The following is a 23,810-nucleotide window of genomic DNA, read 5'->3' as shown; positions in this document are numbered from 1 at the left end:
TTTGTAATGTTAAAAGTCCGTTCCTTCTTTTATCAATACATGCATATCGACTTACGAAAGACTTAACTTTTGACAAGGTATGGGACAATCATAGTTCACAGATGCAAACACACATCTCCCATAACAAACTGCAATATATAAAACCATAAAGATTAATACTGTAAAAATCATCTTCCAAACAATTTTTTTAGAATTTAACAAATAAACCTAAAAACATGAAGATGAAGGACATTGCTATGTGTAATCACAATAATGGTTATTCCAAACTCTAGTTATTCTTCTAAATAAAACAAAAAAAAGAAGAACTTTACTATTATAAAGCAAAGAGGTGAAATAACACCTTTTTATAAAAATGCCCGCACACAAAAAACAGAAACAAAAATAAATTGAGGTTAAATCTGTCAAATTCAAGGCAAGGGTAAAAGCGTCTATATACCTTATGGATTATTGTGAACTTTCTAGGACATTGTAGTAGGGGTGTAAATTCGGGCAGGCCAGGCCGCCCGGCCCAAAAACTAAGATAGGCCAGGCAGGCCGGGCTTAATATTTGTGATCCCGTAAACAAATTCAGGCCGGGCAGGTCGGGTAAAAGTGGATAATTTGCTACCCAAAGACGCCCAAAGCCCGCTTTTTATACGGGTAGGCCAGATCGGGCCGGACAGGCCACTATTTTGATTTTTTTCTTTCTTTTTGGTTTTAAGCTTAAATTTTCAAATAAATGGTATTAAATTTAGTCGTTTTTAATACAATATCCTTTCCTTTCTAACATTGTATACCGTAAGTGATAGTATTATTTTATATTTGAATTACAATGACAAACTTTTAAGTTTAGCGTATAATAAATAATTAATTAGAGTACAATAAACTTTCTAATAAGAAAATATATTACCATTAATGTTTTGAAAAGGTTAATTTTTATTAAAAATAACTATATATTTTATTTTTCTCGACACAAAATTGACAATTATAAAATGGTAACTTTTAAGTTTTTTAAGAGGATATTAAATGATTAATGGCACATAAAAAGTTTTCAGGCCGGGCACCAGACCGGATATCAAATCGGACATCATAATTAATTGTAAAACCCGAGACCCCAATAAATTAATCCAGGCCAGGCCGGGTAGCTCAGACAGGTACAGGCAGGCCGAGTATTTTCGGGTATTATTTACACCCCCTACATTGTAGACACCGAAAGTAAAGATCTTACCCCTCTTCCTCTTTCTCTCAACCTCTCTCCAATGCTTTCCTTTGTTTCTACTTAGATTCAAAGCAAGATAATGTTTCATTAGGTGTTTTAATCAGTAGTTATCCTCGTTGATTATATTCTCCGATCTATAATTTTCAATCAATTAATTCACAGACTAAAATGGGGTTTGTTTTATATGTACAGGGTTGGAGATATTCTTATCACTTGATGTGAGTACAATCCAGGATTTATCCCATGTTAGATTTTTTTTATTTTTTTTATTTTGGGTTTTAACTCTTTGATCTCATGCTCTGATTTCAGGGACTTCCGACTAGGAAATCCATTTGTGTAAGCCGACTTCAATGATCTTCATGTATCTTCTAATTTCATTAGTTATGATTTTTATGATTTTTTCCTATGATGATAATAGATGCCATTATTTGGGTGTTTTCTAATTCTAACTATTGGGATTCTTTGTAGGTTATATTTTTTGGATTCTAAGTTTTTATAGGAAGTAGTGGTAACAATGAGAAACCAACAGACCTAAATTTTGGGTCTCTTTCCCAAATCAGTAAGTTTTAAGCAATTGTTTTTTTAATGACTTCTTAAGATTATTTTTGTTTTGGGTTGTTAAAATTAGATTGTTCTGATTGTAATGATTCGGTTTCAAGGATTTTGTTAGTATCCATGAGAAAATTTATGGACGCTCATTAAGTGTTTGGCATAATTAGTTCTAAAATTCCGAAATAATTATTGGCCTTATTGGGTTGAGAAAGATTTTATTGCAGAAAATGCATTTGATCTGTTTGATGATATATTTTTAATGGTAAATTTGTGTGTCATCTCGCTAATACGAGATCCGGAGTAACACCATTCCCAAATCAGTAAGTTTTAAGCAATTGTTTATTTTAATGATTTCTTAAGAATTTTGTTTTTTTTTGGGGTTGTTAAGGTTAGGTTGTTCTGATTGTAATGATTCGATTTCAAGGATTATTTGTTAGTATCCATGAGAAAATTTATGGACGCTCATTAAGTGTTTGGAAAAATTAGTTCTAAAATTCCGAAATAATTATTGGCCTTACAGGGTTGTGATGATTTTTCAAAATGGTTATAGTTCTAGTGGTAAAACTAGGTCTTTTCAGACTTGTGAAGAAAATAATTTTTTAGATTTAAATTAAAAATAAAAGATAAAACAAATTCAAAATTATGTAAATATTATGAAAAGACCAGGGTTTAGGATTTCACCATTCACCAAAATTCATGTGATTCAATAATAATTATTATCATGCAATTCTAGACATTATAATTCAAATCAAAAACAATTGTGATTCTAATCATTGCCTAAATCAAATTTTCAAAACATCCATTGTTAATCGCAAGCATGAAATATCAAAAGCAATAAACCAAGCATATTTCATCAAGAGAAAACACAATTAATTAATAAAAATCATTTATTCAATTTTCATTTGGTGCAATTAATCATAAAAGGATTGCATAAATAAATTTAAATGAATTTTACCACATAACTTTTGGAAGAATGGCTTCCTCCTTCACCCCTGGGATTGGGTTTAGCTCCTCATCCCCAAAACACACTCACAAGATAAATTCATGGCTAAAATAGGTGTTTTTATTGATGTATATAAGATGAAACAGGAATTAGCAACGCTGTAGAAGTGTTACAGCGTCACTGTTACAAAGGGATAAGTGTTATTGAAGACTGCTGTAAACGATAAGCCTTTACAGCTGTAAAAGAACGACACTGGTATTGTTATTTAAGACTGCTAAAGAACGACTGACTATGTGAGTCTGTTCTTCGTGTTCTTGAAGCTCTTCAATGGCAGCAGCAGCACTGTCTTCTCTGTAATCGCTTCTCCTCGGCTCTCCTGGACTCTAAACTCTCTCCTAAGGTTTTCTAACCCTTCTATGATGAAAACACAACTATTTATAGCTATCCAACTCCCTAGAAACTCGATCAAATCCGAGAATAATCTCATTATTCTTCTCGGGCAGTTTGGAGAAAAATCACTTTCCTGTTGATTCACGTGGTTCTGTTGGCTATTCTCTCGTATCCAAACTATTCTCTGACTTGGAATGAACTGAATTGGTATATATCCACACAAGAATATCCCATAAATCTCTCTGACCAATCCCAAACCCTAAACAGAGAAGCCGTATCCTGTTGGGACTTTGATCAATTATTCCGACTTATCCAACCCAGTTGGATGGGTCTAGACGATTTCATTAGGCCTGTTATGTCTTCTAGAGTCCGTAGGTACCAAATACACCCGTTTAATCTCCTCAGAACTCGCTAAGAATTCAACTCCAAAACTGTTGTCGCTGCAGCCAATTATTCCCGCCAATTTCTGTTTTGAATTTTGAAGATGACCCCCCCTATCCAGTTCCGGTGTCCCTTTAGTACATGCCCTGAATGGGGTGCCCCTTATCCAAATTAGGGGTGCCTTTAGCAATTCTTCTGGGATGTTTTCTGCACTTTTTCAGGGTTCCTACGGGTATTTCCGGTACACTATCAACGGAAATCCAAGGGCCACATTTTTAGCAATTTTGCCGCAAAGCCTTATTTATCCAAAAACACCTACAAAAGCATAAAAGACCATAATAAGTACAAAATCGAGCACTAATAATATATACAAATGAGATATATTAGACACATAAATGTGTCTATCAAATACCCCCAAACTTATTATTTGCTAGTCCCGAGTAAATCAAAACTACAAAATAAAATCCTAACTCACTGTCGCAGGCATCGTCGATTGCATTTAGCGTATGCAATAAGCCTTTAAACCCCTAGGTGGCCCTAGTGGCCGAGTTATAGTCTCGGGAGGGCTTAACAGAGATATACCCACAAAATCTTTACTCCAGACCCTAGCTATCTACGCAGAACTTCGGAAAGCACTAAAGAACCTCCTTGGTTTGCATACTTATTGATTATTGGAGGAAGTATCCTGATGCGAAATTCCAATTGCTGTACACGAGTTTGCACTCAGGCATACCAAAATTCATATAAAGTGACAGAGCTCTACTTAGATAGTTTCTGGACATCATAAACCGGAGTCAACCAATCACATGGATAGATTAAGAAGGTGGATGTACATGGATGATGTTGACTAAGGTGAACCTATCCTAATGGACCGAGATATTGGTCTTGACTAATATCAACACACTGGCATATACAAGGGAACCAATGGTCGATAATCCTAACTCTAGGTCAACTCAGCTGGCATATACAAGGGTACCAGTGGTCGACTTTATTGTATTTATTCCGGTTGGTCTGGCCTCAATTTTTCAAATTTTTTTTTTTTTTGAATCTCAGTCACTCTATTTCACCCTAGTAATGGTAAAAATAAAACAAAAAGAAGTGATCAGGATTCTTTCGATGTTTCCATCACGAGGATATAGCGAAACTACCATGTTTTTTTTCCTAACACCCGAGCTCTGTGCTTTTATGAATAGACTCTATAGATGTTTCCATCTAGTCAGATTGGTTCCTCAACTCCTAAAACCAAAATGCTTCCATCCACTTAGATTGGATAGTGCCCTCCTTAATAACGATAAATTTCTAGGCTCTGGAGTTTATTTATTACAACTTAAAACTAACAAAAAGTTTCTTCCCCCCCCAAACAACTTAAATCTCATTGTCCTCAATGTTTCTAATGAAAGAGCAATACCAAAAGAATAATAACACGAGGCAAAGGTAAAGAGTGAAGTTGGAAAGATAGTACCTGGGTAAAGCGTAACAATCCTTCTACAGAGACTAAGGAAGAAAGTAATAAACAACATACAAACCGCCTCGATGGTCAATCAAGGGTAAACAGGGTCCTCCAGAGGGACCTCCACAACATCACCTGTAGGCAAGGGCTCCAAAAAGGGTTTCAATCTCTGACCGTTAACCTTCGAAGAACTACTACCATCCGGTGACTCAATTTCCACAGCTCCATGAGGAAAAACAGTGCGAACAATAAAAGGACCCGTCCACCGAGAACGCAACTTCCCAGGGAAAAGATGTAAGCGGGTATCATACAGAAGAACTTTTTGACCTGGAGAAAATGTCTTTCTTAGGATATTCCTATCATGCACAAGTTTCATTTTGTTCTTATACTCCTTCGCACTATCATACGCATCTCTACGAATCTCTTCCAACTCATTGAGCTGGAGTTTCCTATGGGCTCCTGCCTTGTCAAGTGAAAAATTTAACTGCTTAATAGCCCAATAGGCTCTATGCTCTAACTCAACAGGCAGGTGACATGCCTTTCCAAATACTAAACGATAAGGTGACATTCCAATGGGTGTTTTAAACGCAGTACGGTAAGCCCATAAGGCATCAGTAAGCCTCGACGACCAGTCTTTCCTATTAGGATTAACTGTTTTCTCTAAAATATGTTTAATTTCCCTATTGGAAACCTCTACCTTGACCACTAGTTTGTGGATGATACGGGGTAGCTACCTTATGTGTAATACCATATTTCTTCATCAAGAGCCTAAAAGGTCCATTACAAAAGTGCGACCCTCCATCACTAATTATAGCTCGCGGTGTACCAAAACGTGTAAGTATGTTTTCTTTCAAGAACTCTATCACAACCCTATGGTCATTGTTTTTCACGCAACCCCCTCAATCCACTTAGAGACATAGTCTACAGCGACAAGGATGTATAGATTACCAAAAGAATTAGGGAACGGACCCATAAAGTCAATACCCCACACATCAAAGACCTCAACTATTAAAATCGGGTTCAAGGGCATCATGTTCCTGCGGGAAATGGTTCCTAATTTCTGGCAACGTGCACAAGTGGCACAATAATTGTGGGAGTCTTTAAACAATGACGGCCAATAGAATCCACACTGCAATATCTTAGCAGCAGTCTTCTTAGCACTAAAGTGACCCCCACAAGCATGATCATGACAAAAGGAAATAATACTGGACTGGTCACTCTCGGTATACATCTCCTAATAATCTGATCTGGGCAATACTTAAACAAATAAGGATCATCCCAAAAGAAGTTTAACCTCGGCTAAAAACCTAGAACGATCTTGTTTACCCCAATGTTGGGGCATTCGACCAGTAACAAGATCGTTCACTTATATTCGCATACCAAGGTGATTGGGTGACAAGGAACAGTTGTTCATCAGGAAAGCTATCCATTATAGGAAGGGAATCATTTGGGGAACTAACAACTAGCCTAGACAAGTGATCTGCTAACATTTCTGCGCCCTTTTGTCTCTAATGTCTGGAGAAAATTCTTGCAACAATAGAATCCATCTAATCAATCTAGGTTTGTATCCTTCTTAGACAAAAGGTATTTCAAAGCAGCATGATCAGTATATATTACGATCTTAGAACCTAAGAGATAGGGTCTAAACTTGTCTAGAGCAAACACGATGGCTAAAGTTCTTTCTAGTGGTATAGTTCAACTGGGCTCATTCAGAGTTTTGCTAGCATAGTAAATCACATGAAGTAATTTTTTCTCGTGACCTAGCACACACCAATAGCATAATCTGAAGCATCACACATGATCTCAAAGGGTAGGTTCCAGTTGGGTGCCTGGACTATGGGGGCGTAGTGAGTAAACTTAAGCTTCTCAAAAGCCTCTAAACAAGCATCATCAAAGACAAACTTAATCTTTTGCAAGCAAATTGCAAAGAGGTCTAGAATTAAGCTAAAATCCTTAATGAATCGACGATAAAAACCTGCATGCCCTAAGAATGACCTAATATCTCTTACGGTTTTTGGGACCTGTAAAGTCTTAATAAGATCAACTTTGGCTTATCTACCTCTATACCCTTGAAGATACGATATGCCCTAAAAATTCCTGAACGAACCATGAAGTGACATTTCTCCCAATTAAGCACTAAATTTTTTCCTTACACCTAGTCAAAACTAATGACAAATGATGCAAGCACTCATCGAAAGACGAACCAAACAGAAAAAATCCATAAACCTCTAAGAACCGTTCTACCATCAGAAAATATGCTCATCATGCAACGCTGAAAGTCGCAGGGGCATTACATAGCCCGAAAGGCATGCGTCTATACGCAAAGGTACCAAAGGGACAGGTTAAAAGTGGTTTTCTCCTGGTCTTCTGGGGCAATAACGATCTGATTATATCCAGAGTAGCCATCTAAAAGCAGTGACTATGTCCAGTAGCTAACCTCTCTAGCATTTGGTCGATGAAAGGAAGGGGAAAGTGGTCCTTCCTAGTGACCTTGTTCAATTTCCTATAGTCAATACAACACACGCCAACCCGTGGTCACTCGGGTTGGGATTAATCATTGTCATCATTCTGGACTACAGTAATACCAGATTTCTTGGGACAACCTGAACGGGGCTGACCCACTTACTGTCTGAAATGGGTAGATAATGCCTGCATCTAATACTTAAGAACCTCAGTTCGAACTACTTCTTTCATATTGGGGTTTAGTCGACGTTGCATCTCCCTAGAAGGTTTGGTGTCTTCCTCTAAATAGATCTGATGCATACAAACAGTAGGACTTATACCCTTAATGTCTGCTATGGTCCACCCTAAAGCTTCCTTGTTGTTTTGAAGGACGGTTACTAGCCTACTTTCCTGATCTCTATCCAAGTCGGAAGAAACAATCACAGGTAAAGTCTCAGACGGGCCTAAAAACACATACTTCAGGGTATCTGGCAATGGTTTTAGGTCCAACTTAGGAGGCTCTTCTAAAGAAGGAACTAGGGTAGACTTAGAAACTGGTAGTGGTTCGAACTTAGGTTTCCATCCATTACTAGTATCTAACAAAGGGGTTGAATCTAACAAAGCATTCACCTCATTAATCACCTTATCATCATCAAAATCAATCCCAAAGTGAGCTAGGCATTTCTCTAATGGATCTTCTAACAAAGTGTTTGGTAATGACTCCTCGACTAATGTTCCTATCATGTTCACCTCTTCTATATTCGAGTCATCTAGTTCAGAGGGTAGCTTACTAATATTAAAAATGTTCAGCTCAATAGTCATATTACCAAAAGACAAATTCATAATACCATTTCGACAGTTAATGATCGCATTGGATGTAGCTAAAAACGGGCGACCTAAAATCACTGGTATTTGGTTCTCTGGGTCAGGGACAGGTTGGGTATCTAGGATAACAAAATCCACTGGATATAAAAACTTGTCAACCTCTATGAGAACATCCTCGATCACACCACGAGGAATTTAACGGACCTATCAGCTAACTGAAGTGTCATCTGGGTAGGTTTCATCTCACCAAGTCCTAGCTTAAGGTACACATGATATGGAAGTAAGTTCACACTGGCTCCTAAGTCAAGCAAAGCTTTCTCAACACGGTACTTACCTATTGTACAAGCAATGGTAGGGGACCCTGGGTCTTTATACTTAGGAGTAGTGGTATTCTGAATAATAGAACTCACATGACTAGCTATGAAGGCTTTCTTCTGGACACTGAGCTTACGCTTTCGCGTACACAAGTCCTTAAGGAACTTGGCATAAGAGGGAATCTGCCTAATTGCATCTAATAATGGAAGGTTGATATTAACCTGCTTAAAAACTTCCAATATATCATTAAAGTTGGACTCCCTCTTAGTCGGAACTAGCAGCTGTGGGAATGGGGCTCTGGGAACAAAGTGAGGCTCAACAAGACCCTCATTGGTCTCTTTAGAGACTCTGTCAGTCTCTTCATTCTCTGGCTCAGACGGGTGAACTACAACATGTTCACTATCAGGCATGGCAACCTTATTGTCAACTTTCTTTCCACTCCTAAGGGTTGTGACAGCATTCACATGATTGTACGATTTCTCTCCTTTGGGGTTATGATCAGTATGACTAGGGAACCTTCCATTTTCTCTCTCACTTATAAACTTAGCTATTTGTCCTACTTGAAGTTCTAATTTGGCAAGACTCTGGGAATTATTCTTCAACTCTTGCCTAGTTTCTTGTTGAAGTCTAAGGTGGTTTTTTGATAGCATGTCATGGTTATTTGCTAACATAGTGAGAGTTTCTTCTAAGGTAGAGATCTTTTTCTCAGAAGTGTTATGAAACTGGGTTTGACCTGAAGAGTTCTTAAAAGCAAAACCTGGGGGAGGCTGAGAATTGCTAGACTGGCCTTGACTCTGGCCCTTAGACCAAGAGAAATTAGGATGGTTTCTCCAACCAAGGTTGTAGATTTCTGAGTATGGGTCAAACTTCTGACGGTTCTCAAACCTAGCGTTGTTATAGACAGCATGGGCTTGTTCTTCACTAACCTGACCTTCCCAAAATGAATTATCGGGCTCTATTCCACAACTAGAGACTTGAGAGGCTCTATTAGGTTCAACAAGGGACCTATTTTTAGACTGACCCATTTCCAAAGCTTCTAACCTTCTGGACAAAGCAGCAAACTTAGCATCTGACGCAAAACTCGTATCTACCATATTGGTGCTACTTCTATTGACCAAGAGTCTTTTAGGGGGTTCAACACAAGATTCCCACTGTTGGGATTTTTCAGCGATAGCTCCTAAGAAGGTAAAAGCATCATCAACATTTTTACTAGTGAACTCACCAGCGCACATAGACTCAACCATGACTTTGGTCGAATAGTCTAAACCATCATAAATAATCTGTACGAGTTTCATATTATCAAATCCATAGTGAGGACACTGAGATAGGAGATCATTGAATCGCTCTAAAAACCTATAAAGAGACTCTCCCTCTTGTTGCACACTAGCACTAATTTTCTGCCTAACAACTGCAGTTTTATGCTTAGGGTAGAATTTCATATAGAAAGCAGTAATAAGTTCCTGCCATGTTTCAATGGATTCAGATGGTAGGTTGTTCAGCCAGGTCTTGGCTTTATCTCTCAAGGAAAAGGGAAACATCTTAAGTTTCAAGACTTCATCAGTAAGGTCTTTTATTCTAATTGTCCCACAAATTTCCTCAAAGTCCCTAATATGGAAATAAGGGTTCTCATCATCTTTTCCTAAGAATATTGGAATCATCTGAAGAATACTAGGTTTTATCTCGAAATTAGCCGTAGTGGCTGGCAATTTAATGCACGAAGCTCGGTTGGTCCTAGTTGGGAACATGTAATCTTTCAAAGTTGCCATCGCTGGCACAACAGAAGTACTAGGGGTAATTTCCTCACAAAGAGACAGATTCTCAAAACTGAATTTTCCAAAAACACGACTCTCAAAAGAAGAATCTTCGAGCTCCCTGCTTATATTAGAAGAACTACTAGGGTTTTCGCTAATCAATCGACCTCGAGTATCTCTTTTCCAATCCCTAACAAAATCGGGCATACACTAAAAATATCAAAAAGAAACAAAAATCCTAACAGGAAGGTTCTAACAATCACACAGCAGGCTGACTCGACTCTACCACAACAAACCTAAAGATTTCTAGCAAACAACAAGCATGATGGCTCCACTTAGATTGTTTTCTAGACCAGCTTCTATTCCTTCGAAAAGGAATTCGTTACAATTTGAGCACACCCCTCTGGAATCAATCCGAGCTAATGTAAGTTGAATCGAGGCGAGGGAAGCTTAGTAGAGCTTTGATACCCAAGGCCTCACCGCATTAGAAGGCGGCGCAGTCACGCATTCAACTCACAGAAACCATCATGAACTTTGAAGTGTGCTGAAAGAGCAACCAATATTTTTCGAACGAGTTTCCTATTAAGCCCGTTACCCTATCGGTCTCGTTCTATTCCAAATTTTAAAGCTTGGGTTCGCGTTAGGTTTCGTTTTCCTAAGGCGGGCAAGAAGGGAGCGATGATGAAATCCGAACTCTTATCTTGTATTGGCCAGGCCTTCCTTTACTAGGAATTTAAAAACATTCCAAATTCGTCCTCAATCAATGAATCACCTTAAGGAATACAATAACTCGCTTACAAGAGATTCGCGAGTGTTTCGATGGACTTACCTCCCGTACCAGACGGGGGATGAACCGTTGAAGTCGACTCGGGCCACGACTCCTATGTCATGTACGAACCCGAGGGGCCGAGACGATATAGTAATCGCCGTCCTTCCCTGCAAACAGTTTTTATATATATATATATATATATTATATATAACCCTTCCGTAGGGTTTAAAAAAAATAAATAAAAATAATGTCCCGATTGTCCAGTCCAAAGAAAAGAAAAAAATAAAATAAAAATAAAATAATAATAATAATAATTACAAAAAAATGGAAAGTCACTTAAAAAAAGTAATTCTCTCTTTTTTTTTCTTTTTCTCTCTTTTTTCTTCTTTTTTTTGCTTTGTCTTTTTTCCTTCTCTTTTAGCTTTAAGCTTTGATTCCAAGGTCTTTAGTATCCAACTTCAAACCTGTAATACAAAGACACAACCAAAGAGACGTAAAAAGAACAAATGGAATAATAAAAAATAATAAAAACCTAAAAATTCTACCTAAACACAAATCCGCGTCGGCGGCGCCAAAAATTTGATGATTTTTCAAAATGGTTGTAGTAATAGTGGTAAAACTGGGTCTTTTCAGACTTGTGAAGAAAATAATTTTTAGATTTAAATTAAAAATAAAAGATAAAGCAAATTCAAAATTCAAAATTATGTAAATATTATGGAAAGACCAGGGTTTAGGATTTCACCATTCACCAAAATTCATGTGATTCAATAATAATTATTATTATGCAATTCTAGACATTATAATTCAAATCAAAAACAATTGTGATTCTAATCATTGCCTAAATCAGATTTTCAAAACATCCATTTTTAATCGCAAGCATGAAATATCAAAAGCAATAAACCAAGCATATTTCATCAAGAGAAAACACAATTAATTAATAAAAATCATTTATTCAATTTTCATTCGGTGCAATTAATCATAAAAGGATTGCATAAATAAATTTAAATGAATTTTACCACATAACTTTTGGAAGAATGGCTTCCTCCATCACCCCTGGGATTGGGTTTAGCTCCTCATCCCAAAAACACACTCACAAGATAAATTCATGGCTAAAATAGGTGTTTTTATAGATGTATATAAGATGAAACAGGAATTAGCAACGCTGTAGAAGTGTTACAGCGTCACTGTTACAAAGGGGTAAGTGCTATTGAAGACTGCCGTAAACGATAAGCCTTTACTGCTGTAAAAGAACGACACTGGTATTGTTATTTAAGACTGCTAAAGAACGACTGACTATGTGAGTCTGTTCTTCGTGTTCTTGAAGCTCTTCAATGGCAGCAGCAGCAGCATCACTGTCTTCTCTGTAATCGCTTCTCCTCGGCTCTCCTGGACTCTAAACTCTATCCTAAGGTTTTCTAACCCTTCTATGATGAAAACACAGCTATTTATAGCTATCCAACTCCCTAGAAACTCGATCAAATCCGAGAATAATCTCATTATTCTTCTCGGGCAGTTTGGAGAAAAATCACTTTCCTGTTGATTCACGTGGTTCTGTTGGCTATTCTCTCGTATCCAAACTATTCTCTGACTTGGAATGAACTGAATTGGTATATATCCACGCAAGAATATCCCATAAATCTCTCTGACCAATCCCAAACCCTAAACAGAGAAGCCGTATCCTGTTGGGACTTTGATCAATTATTCCGACTTATCCAGCCCAATTGGATGGGTCTAGACGATTGCATTAGGCCTGTTATGTCTTCTAGAGTCTGTAGGTACCAAATACACCCGTTGAATCTCCTCAGAACTCGCTAAGAATTCAACTCCAAAACTGTTGCCGCTGCAGCCAATTCTTCCCGCCAATTTCTGTTTTGAATTTTGAAGATGACCCCCCCCCTATCCAGTTCCGGTGTCCTTTTAGTACATGCCCTGAAATGGGGTGTCCCTTATCCAAATTAGGGTGCCTTTAGAAATTCTTCTGGGATGTTTTCTGCACTTTTTCAGGGTTCCTCCGGGGTATTTCCGGTACACTATCAACGACAATCCAAGGGCCACATTTTTAGCCAATTTTGCTGCAAAGTCTTATTTATCCAAAAACACCTACAAAAGCATAAAAGACTATAACAAGTACAAAATCGAGCACTAATAATATATACAAATGAGATATATTAGACACATAAATGTGTCTATCAGGTTGAGAAAGATTTTATTGCAGAAAATGCATTGGATCTGTTTGATGATATGTTTTTAATGGTAAATTTGTATGTCATCTCGCTAATACGAGATCCGGAGTAACACCATTACATCGACTGAGTTTGAGAACTCTAATTTTAGCAAATGACTCTGTTGGTTAGTGCTACTGTCCCACTTAGACATGAAAAGATCAAACTAGGTTATTTTTTTTATTTACTTTTTACTTAATTTTCCACTGCCGCTGGTCTTAACTTGCTTTAAATGTTGTTGCTATAGTTTGCAGTTCATTACATCTGAATTAAAGGCAAAGTGCATGTGGAGAAAAGCACCTAACAACTACCATCTTCATTAAAAAGTTTAAAGTGCACAGTAGTCTTTTGTGGTGGACTACTGTGCAGACAGTACGTGTTTGTATCCTAGGTGGTATATGCTTGATTTGGGTTAGCATCACTGTGAAGATGGACTATATGTAACTTGCTTTTCCATGTTGTATGCCAAGCAGCCAATTCCAGAACGTCAAGCCATGCATAGATAAATTGGTATGTGAACTCCGGTGACAGACTAAAGAAAATACTGTGATTGTTGGTTATGGACAGGATGGAACATCAATGTCGCCTCAAGTACAGGTAAAAATTGCAAACTTCTTATGTAATTCATTTTTATATAATGTTGAGGTTTTCTTCATGTGGTCGTGATTTATTGCTACTGGCCTGATGTTGCGTTCTGTCAATTTAGTCATTTTTCTGGATTAGCTCCAATAGTACCATTTATTGTTGCCCATATCCTTCGGTTATTTAAGGTTGCGCTTGCTTTTGTTTTCTCTTCTTTTACATCCACTGAAATTGTATTCATTTGGGTCTTTATATAGATTTTGAGGCGATTGTTATACGACTGACATTTATTGCAACCAGAGGAAGAAATGCATGTTATATGAGTAATTAGTAGTTTCTCTCTGTTTATACATTGCATTGTTTTCATTGAGAAATAAAGTCTGTATTATTCACTGTTCCATTGACCTACTATTTACCTTATGTTGATGCAGACTGCAGCATGGCTTCTCATATTTCAGCAGTCTGGAAACTTTACCAGCAACATGCAACTATGGGACTTGAGTAGTTTATTTTACATTGAGTGAGGTTTCTAAAGCCTGAAATGTAGACTCCTCCATGAATACTTATGTTTTATGTATGGATGAAGAGCACGAAGATTGGTTGTCTAAGTCTCAATAAGTCGGTGTAGCTATAGTATTGTATGAACTCAAATAACAAGTGCAACGCACATGCACTTTACTAGTTTACTAGATGTTAAGACCTTTGAAGAATTCTTTATCGTCCCCGAACTCAAGGTTCATGAAGATAGGAGTTAATATTAATAAACCTTCTTGATTGATATCGAACCAGGACCTTCTGAATCTCATGAGTCTTAAACACAAAAGTCTTTATTTGCTGAATCTCTTTTTGCGTCTCCTTGAACACTTCAAGAACATAAAAAAACTTCTGAGAATTTGAAGGAACGGCTCTTGGCTTCCTCACATTCCTTCTTTTTCTTTTCAATGTTGGAGGCAACGGAGATTTCTCTTTTTCCTTCATGATTGATGGCTTGACAATCATATCAACATCTTTTCCATCAGAAGACATAACGCTTGGAGTATCCATACGTATGGGTTTGTGAGAGGAAATCACAATCTCAACAAGTAGTCTTAAGATAAAAGAAGTTTTAGGGAAGGAAAAAGGAAAATATGGTTAACCTTTAACAGGTTTGTGCACGCACAATTCTGAACCCTAAAGAGAGTAGAATTGTCGAGGATAACCCTCCTTTATCGATAAACAGGGAGTTCTAAAGAGAAACAAAACTAAGAAAAGAAGAGAACAAACTTTTCCTATAGCCTGAGAGGTACATAATCTTGTCTCTTTTGATCAGGCACATGAGACAGGATTTACAAATCAACACAATTAAGTTGTGTTGCGGTGAACAACAATTTGTCCACCATGTTCCTCATGAGAGGAATCCATAGACCTCTGTCTATCAAAACTATTTGACCAAACTTTCTTCTCAAGTGGTCTTGTTTTGTCATTGGAAACTAACTTCTTAGACGAAGATAAAATCTTGCATACCTCAGCGGTCTTCTGAGCAAGTTTAAGCTTATTTGCTAATCGATTTTCTCTTCGTTGAAGTTTGTTGACATGCCTCAATTTGTGTTTATACTTGTAACACTTTGATAGTTCATGACCCTTGAGAGAAAAATATGAGCACGTCAATCTTGGATGAAAATCAGGTATCTGAGAAGTGCAAGTAGCTAGACACATAGTGGAACCTGAAACATTATACACAGAGTTTCCAAAGGAGGGGTCAATTTTTTTCTTCCAGATTGGTTGAGTTTTCTTCTAAGAGAATATCAAGATTGATGTATGTATTGCTACAATTATCAAAATCAATATTTTCACCAAGAAGTGCAACGCTTGATTTCTCGTCTTCATTAGAATCATAGTTGTCAGACATTTCATCAAGAGTTGCAGCAAGACCTTTGTTCCTAGTGTATTTCTTTCGATTTGGGAAAGTGAGAGGGAAACGAAATTTGAGAGCCAAAAGTTTCAGACAAGAGAAAAGAGTACAATAATTGAGGAGAGATTTGCTTTTTCTCTCAAAATATCTAGGTCCAAGGCGTCCCGTTCGAGATAAAGTTGGTCAAATTTGTGGTCAAGATGGTCAAATTTATGGTCAAAAACATAATCAGAGACAAAACGAGGCATACTCAGGTTGCAAGATTACCATATACAGACCCGATGTTCTCGTCCGTGCGAGGTTCGAGGTGTCAAATATATCAGATTGGATGAAACTACAACCTATCACTTAACTCAGGTTCCAAGATTACCATATACAGAGTCGATGTTATCGTCCAGGCGAGGTTCGAGGTGTCAAATATATCAGATTGGATGAAACTTCAACCTATCACATAACTCAGGTTCCAAGATTACCATATACAAACCCGATGATCACGTCCAGGCCAGGTTCGAGGTGTCAAATATATCAGATTGGATGAAACTGTAACCATCACTTAACTCAGGTTCCAAGATTGCCATATACAGACCCGATGTTCTCGTCCAGGCCAGGTTCGAGGTGTCAAATATATCAGATTGTATGAAACTGAAACCTATCACTTAACTCAGGTTGCAAAATTACCATATACAGACAGATTGGATGAAACTGCAACCTATTACTTAACTCAGGTTGCAAGATTACCATATACAGACCCGATGTTCTCGTCCAGGCCAGGTTCGAGGTGTCAAATATATCAGATTGGATGAAACCGTAACTTATCACTTAACTCAGGTTGCAAGATTACCATATACAGACCCGATGTTCTCGTCCGGGAGAGGTTCGAGGTGTCAAATATACCAGATTGGATGAAACTGCAACCTATCCCTTAACTCAGGTTGCAAGATTACCATATACAGGCACGATGTTCTCGTCCAGTCCAGGTTCGAGGTGTCAAATATATCAGATAGGATGAAACTGCAACCTATCACTTAACTCAAGTTGCAAGATTACCATATACAGACCCGATGTTCTCGTCCAGGCGAGGTTCAAGGTGTCAAATATATCAGATTGGATGAAACTTCAACCTATCACTTAACTCGGGTTGCAAGATTATCATATACAGACCCGATGTTCTCGTCCAGGCCAGGTTCGAGGTTGTCAAATTATTGATGGTGGTTTTTCGAATAGGGATAAAATTGTAAAACCCTGTATTTAATGCGTTGACGCCTTGCAAGGGTATAAAGCCATTTAAGAAGTGATGAGTGCAAAAAACCTCTTCACTCATTGAGCAAGTCAATATGCATGGAATTCATTCAGAATGGTGCAACAATCCCGAATATTCTATGAATTTTCCTAGTAGCATTATCCATTTAATGCATTGTGCGCCTGGTATTTTTCCATGCTATGTTCTCAGCCGAACTCTCAATACTGACATGACATGACCATCAATGCTCACTCTCAGCAGAGTAGCATGAATCTCCTGAAGTGCTAGTATTGGGATCTGCGCAAAAATACTGATACATGCTACATCTCTCTGACAAAGAGATCAACGCGTTCACACACTTTTAATTAAAGTTAGCGTGATTGAACATATATTTATTCTTAAAGAAAATCTAGACTGTCAATATCAGTCTCAAAAAATAATCACGGCCACACGAATTCGCCGCGCGGTTTAACAAGCATAGTTTACTCCTAGTAGAACTAGGCAATCACCGTAGCAATCACCGGCAAGCCCACTAGTCCTCTAGTTGATCGAATTCCATGTTGCCCATTCACAAGCGTTTCAAACGCTGACCAAAACATGGGAATTTGCGTTGCGTAAAAACAAAGCTCGAATGAGCTAGACTGTTCAAAACAGTCTTAGAAGCATCACAAAGTCCAATTTTGCTGGCCTGGTTGGATGGCTTGTATCCTCCTATGAACAGTTAAGGAAACGCAAGCATAATCATCAGTGGGCCCACTAGTTCCTAAGTCGATCGACTTGCATGCGACAAACCTATAGAGTGCTCAACCGCTTACCCCAAACATGGGCGTTCACGCTGCGTAAAATAGCTCAAACGAATTGAGACCGACAAAGACGATCTAAAAACACATCACGTCTGTCCAACTTAGCCGGCCTAGTTGGACGGATTATATTGCATCTTAAGTGATCAAAGAAGTGCCGACATGTCCACCGGCGACCCAGCTACACCCATGATTGATCAACTTTCTCACAGAAAGCCTAGAACGTATAGAATCGTTCACCCAAAGTAGGGTGAACGCGCTGCTTTAGAAACCCTAAATTACGTTTGCGGCAACACACTACTTCCGCAAATCGATCATAACCATCCAACTTCGCAAGCCGAATTGAGTGGCTTAGATTTAATTTTATGTGACCCACAGGATGTCAGCGTGCTCTTTGGCAACCCACCTTTGTACATGGCCGATCGACCTACTCAAACACAAACGCAACACCTCGAATCTCTTGCTCAAAAGGGAGTTGGTCGATCGGCCTCCATACCCTAAAAATCGCGTCAACGACATTGAACAACTGCCACAAATCAATCACGATCATCCAACTTCGCCAGCTTAGTCGTATGGTGTGGATTTATTCTCAGAAAACTTACAAAGTGGCAATGTGAACACCGGCCATCACTCCTCCACGGGGAGTGATCGACCAGATGGTAGTTTGCCCATAAGACACTCGAACGATAGTGGTCGACCCCGCTATCCTTTTAAGACGCTTATCCGCGACTTATTCAATCAGGCTCTAAAACAATGAGGTTTCATACATATCGATTAAATTGATCTGCTTAAATGCGATGCTTCACATGCATCAAATACATACGATATTTTATGTCGGCCTCATAAACAACTTAGTTGTTTCACCTAATAGCATCATGTGTTATTCTCCGCGGCAAGTCCCACGACTTGACCCACTTATTCGAGACATCAAACGTGTCACAAACTGGGGGATGCTTACTGGGGTATTGGGTCTGGCGGTTTACAGCGTGCAGCGTGCAACGCGCCCATTACAGAGAAAGTGTTAGGAAAAGACGGACGGTCAGCAGTAATGAGAGTAGTGGGTGAAAGAGTGACCAATTTTCCCTCATGGTGGAAACATGACGATCACCACCACCTACACAACCCCACTACTCCATTACTCAATCTCCTCCACTTCCTACGAGATAAGAGTTTTGCGCTTAATGACTTGTATAAATAGGCTTTCATCCTATTTCAACAACAACACGAACAACACAAGTGTTGTCAACACAGTGTCCAGAAAAACACCTAGAAGTGGTAGCTTACATTATGCAAGACAGTTCGACATTCTGATACAAGTCATAAACAGCCAACACCTTCATAATCTCAAACACCTTCTTCGCTTCCCTCCCTAAGATCAACCCTTCTCCTTCACCTTGTGACCAAATTGAATCTGGAACGACCATTTCTTGGTTTAGTCCAGAGTCTTACAGATTGATCTCTCGAATCTAAAAGTACTCCCATACAATGCATTGTTTAGGGTTTGGATTCGTTTCTCATAAACACACCCAAGTTTACCAAACACCGCAGAATCAATTTTTACCCATAAACAATTGGCGACCACAGTAGTAGGTTGATCTCTCGGTTGCAAAAAATTGGTTTCAATCTTCATTTAAATCTTCCTAAATTGAGAACGGGTAGATCTTAGTTCTAAAACTCAGTCATTAACCTGATTTCATTCCAATCACCAATCTCAATTTTCGCTCCGTGATGTACCCCTACCAGTTGAATTCTCCGAAAATTACAAGTGATCAGAATCCAATCACTATGAAAGACATGGCCAGGATGTTAGAAGATGTTCTCGCGAATCAATCTAACATCGCCAAGCAGCAAGACGAGATGCTTCAAATTCTAAGGAATGTAAACCGATTGTAGTAGGAATCGAAAAGCATCCACCCAGCGAATGCCATCAATGATGCAGACATCAGACATGAGCAGAAAGGAAACAGTCCACAAGATTCAACCAAAAACAAGGAGCTGAAACAGTTTCACGGGGAAACAACTCGCCAAGAGAGTCATGGTACCGGCGAGATAAAAGATAAGCACCCAGCTTATGAAGATTTGTTAAAAAAAATATGTATCAAGAGACCCTCGCAGAAGTCCGGAGGGTTATTCAATAATGCGCAGCCTCAACTGCTCATACTCTCTGCCAGAAGCACCTGAAGAAGGAGTAATCAACCAAGGCCTTCAAGAAAACAAAGATTGCACTGATCAACGGTGCTTAGTTCTACCACCTCATAGTGCTACTGTTAACGATGCAGAGTCCTTGTGAAAATTTATGCGTCTACAAGATCACCGAGCTGAACGGTCTGCGTTTGCGTCGACATACGCTCGCTTATTTACTCCTCCCTTGAAGTAAGCTTCATACCAAAGTCCACAGAAGTTCTCACGACGGCAGCCGTTAACGCAAGAGAAACCATATCTGGAATACCCGCACTTCCCATTTCCAACAAGGAAGATCCTGGAATTACTAGAAATTTGGCTGCGATACGGGGAAGTTCAATTACCTCCCGTATGGCGTCCTCCAAATTATCAAGAGATGACGGACCCGAGGTACTTCCACTGCCACATATTCATTCATCGCTCTACCAGTGAACGCAACAGACTGAAGCATATTCTCCAAATGAAGTTTAACTCAGGAGAATTACCCCCTTTCTCCAAAGATTAACGTGCACAGTTTCATCGAAGTGATCGAACCAACTACGGGTTTCTCGAGGCGCGCCATAACAACTTGGATTCGAAGCGATCACCCTTGGAGAATTCAAGTCTCGTTCAACCGAGATCTTGTGAACAAGTAATTTTTGATAAACAGTTTTACATTTTTAAAATCCTGGGGACTTGACGCATGCGTCCCACATCGAGGAAGGGAATCAATGATGCAGTTGTTATTAGACACTACATTATCTTCCTTTTACGTGTTTCCATTTTTATGCAACATTTGCAATTTTTACGAGATACTCAGAATGATCGTATTCAAAACCAGAATGTTGGCTTTCAGCCGATTCAAACATAATTCCTTTCAGAAAATCATTCATAAAATCATCTCAAAATTAAACCAATTCAAAAATTCAATCACATACTAGTTCAAAAACCAGAAAATAAAATTGTGAAAGGAATTCCTTACATCACTCAAGATACCTAAATGGGAAATATAAAAGAAAACGCGCAAGTATTCAAGGGAAGTCTTTCAGCAACAAGTCATTCTTTTTGGAAATATTGCCTTTCATTTTGCGGAGAACATCCTGCTTCATCTTCAATTCCAAGGATAGCCTCTCGATCTCCTCCTCTTTCCGAGCAATGAAGTCCACAGAGGGAACTCCATTTGTTTAATCATGCAGCTTCTAGATTTTATAAAACCCTTCATAGAACCAGGAAGAATTTAACACATCTCAATGGAACTCCCAGTTTAAAACCACCTTCTCAGAAACAGTGCACGCAGTCACGCTACTCATCAAATATATGGAGGATAAAGCTTCTTCGACACGTCGGACCAACAGGCAATACAACCTTCAACCTTCTGTAAGCGGTTTCACTGAAGCAGCAAGAGAAAAACCACCGAGATACAACATCTTGCGCGTCTAAAATTGCCCACTTCAACTCCAGTATCACATGCACGACTGTCACAATGATAAAACAACGTCCAAGATATTCTATATCTGGCTCGACGGCAACAACATCTATGAGGGACGCTTTCAGAATTTTATCTCACGTAGAAGAAGTAGTTGCGTCACCAAAGGAGGTTTCTCCTGAGACTTAAGAGGTACAAACAGACTCTCCATGTCAAGAGCTTCACCATTGCAACAACCACTATGGATATAGGTAAGTCACGCTTGGGGATTGAGGCTCAGCATGAAATTCCTTCGCCGTCAGTCAAGGACTTCTTCAATACAAGAGAGACGGTCTTGCAAGGGAAAATCAAACTGAAGAAGAAGCCGCTTCAACGCTCTCTCTCTCCAGAAGCTGCTTCAACGCACGCTCTCTCCAGAAGAATCCGCTTCAACGCTCTCTCTCTCTATAAGCCACTTCAACGCACGCTCTCTCCAAAAGAAGCCGCTTCAACGCTCTCTCTCCTGAAGCTTCTTCAACGCTCTCTCCAGAAGAAGCCGCTTCAACGCTCTCTCTCCTGAAACTGCTTCAACGCTCTCTCCTGAAGAAGCCGCTCCAACGCTGCTGAAGCCGCTTCAACACTCTCTCTCTTGAAACTGCTTCAACGCTCTCTCCTGAAGAAGCCGCTTCAACGCTCTCTCTCGAAGCTTCTTCAGCACTCTCCCCCGAAGCTGCTTCAGCACTCTCTTCAGAGGATGAACACACTCCAACCTTACCAGCAAATGCAATGGAAGTACGTCTTTCAAGAGAAAATAAGCTCGGGATAATTACACCTGCGGACTGCTAGGTTGCCTTCACGTCCCTCAACCGGTTTATTTCTAATATTAGCATCATCACTGTTGAAGCTTTACGAGCCGCAGAAAATTCTCAACATGAAGACGTACATGTGTATTAAAGACTCCAAAAGTACAAATCGGAGATGGTTTCACGTATCCAGCCACGTCATCAAATATGAAGTGTAACTTGGGACTTCTCATCGCATCCCATTCCATACAACCATCCAAGATTCGGAAGATGGTTCAAAGGATGTCGCTTAGAACGAAGTCCTTGAAGACTTGATAGCAGCACGTCGGCAACAGAACGCCTCTCAGCTTGTTTACTTCACTCAAAGACTCCGGAAGATTTTGCCGATACAAGCATTCCAAGCATTTCACCATCGCAATCATAAGGGAAACAATGAGCCTATGAGATAAAGGGTCAGAATGAACGCAATTCCATTCCAGTCAATGTTCAGAAGTTTAAAGAAGATTTTCGTTGCGACTCAGCAGTCCGGACTCCAAGCAACTTAAGTCAAGGCCTCTCGCAATCGAGCACAATGGAGTTTAGCAAATTTCGAAATCTACCTGGAGGGAATTGACGTATGATAGGAGGACGATCACTGCAAGCCTTGATACTTCGTTAAACGTATCTTGCTCAAAGACCTAGTCGGACTTTATCCTGGTAACATATGTCTACCTTGCAAGTTTTGTATTTAATCGTCACCATCCATTGCTTACCCCGCAACAATGTCATTGTTACGTGCTAAGCAGGGGACTTAATGTTGATGGTGGTTCTTCGAATAGGGATAAAATTGTAAAACCCTGTATTTAATGCGCTGACGCCCTGCAAGGGCATAAATCCATTTACGAAGATATGAGTGCAAAAAACCTCTTCACTCATTGAGAAATTCAATATGTATGGAATTCATTCAGAATGGTGCAACAATCCCGAATATTCTATGAATTTTCCTAGTAGAATTATCCATTTAATGCATTGTGCGCCTGGTATTTTTCCATGCTATGTTCTTAGCTGAACTCTCAATACTGATATGACATGACGATCAATGCTCACTCTCAGCAGAGTAGCATGAATCTCTCGAAGTGCTAGTATTGGGATCTGCGCAAAAATACTCATACAGGCTACATCTCTCTGACAAAGAGATCAACGCGTTCACACACTTTTAATTAAAGTTAGCGTGATTGAACATATATTTATTCTTAAAGAAAATCTAGACTGTCAATATCAGTCTCAAAAAACAATCACGGCTACACGAATTGGCCGCGCGGTTTAACAAGCATAGTTCACTCCTAGTAGAACTATGCAATCACCGTAGCAATCACCGGCGGGCCCACTAGTCCTCTAATTGATCGAATTCCATGTTTCCCATTCACAAGCGTTTGAGCTCGAACGAGCTAGACTGTTCAAAACAGTCTAAGAAGCATCACGAATGTCCAATTTTGCTGGCCTGGTTGGACGGCTTGGATACTCCTACGAACAGTTAAGGAAGCGTAAGCATAATTATCAGTGGGCCCGCTAGTGCCCTAGTCGATCGACTTGTATACGACAAACCTATAGAGTTCTCAACCGATTATCCCAAACATGGGCGTTCACGCTACGTAAAATAGCTCAAATGAATTGAGACCGGAAAAGACGGTCTCAAAACACATCACGTCCGT

The 23,810-nt window shown here is 39.2% G+C and overlaps 1 long non-coding RNA gene across 6 annotated transcripts; it reads left to right on the top strand.

Moving 5' to 3' along the window:
- The first annotated feature begins 1,203 nt into the window (after positions 1-1,203).
- Positions 1,204-14,607, top strand: LOC113354290. 6 transcript variants are annotated; one of them, XR_003361788.1, is made up of 7 exons: positions 1,204-1,289; positions 1,391-1,416; positions 1,508-1,534; positions 1,667-1,757; positions 13,486-13,835; positions 14,078-14,143; positions 14,252-14,607. It is a non-coding gene; the product is annotated as an uncharacterized LOC113354290 (long non-coding RNA). The 6 variants fall into 6 exon arrangements; XR_003361789.1 differs by lacking the exon at positions 14,078-14,143 and having other exon boundaries at positions 13,486-13,629; positions 13,712-13,835; positions 14,252-14,596; XR_003361784.1 differs by lacking the exon at positions 14,078-14,143 and having other exon boundaries at positions 14,252-14,596.
- Positions 14,608-23,810: the final 9,203 nt, after the last annotated feature.

This window comes from Papaver somniferum, chromosome 2 (genome assembly GCF_003573695.1).
Source record: "Papaver somniferum cultivar HN1 chromosome 2, ASM357369v1, whole genome shotgun sequence".
Taxonomy (NCBI): Eukaryota; Viridiplantae; Streptophyta; class Magnoliopsida; order Ranunculales; family Papaveraceae; genus Papaver; species Papaver somniferum.
Note: the sequence above shows the minus strand (reverse complement) of the source record. Positions and strands in the feature narration are given on the sequence as shown.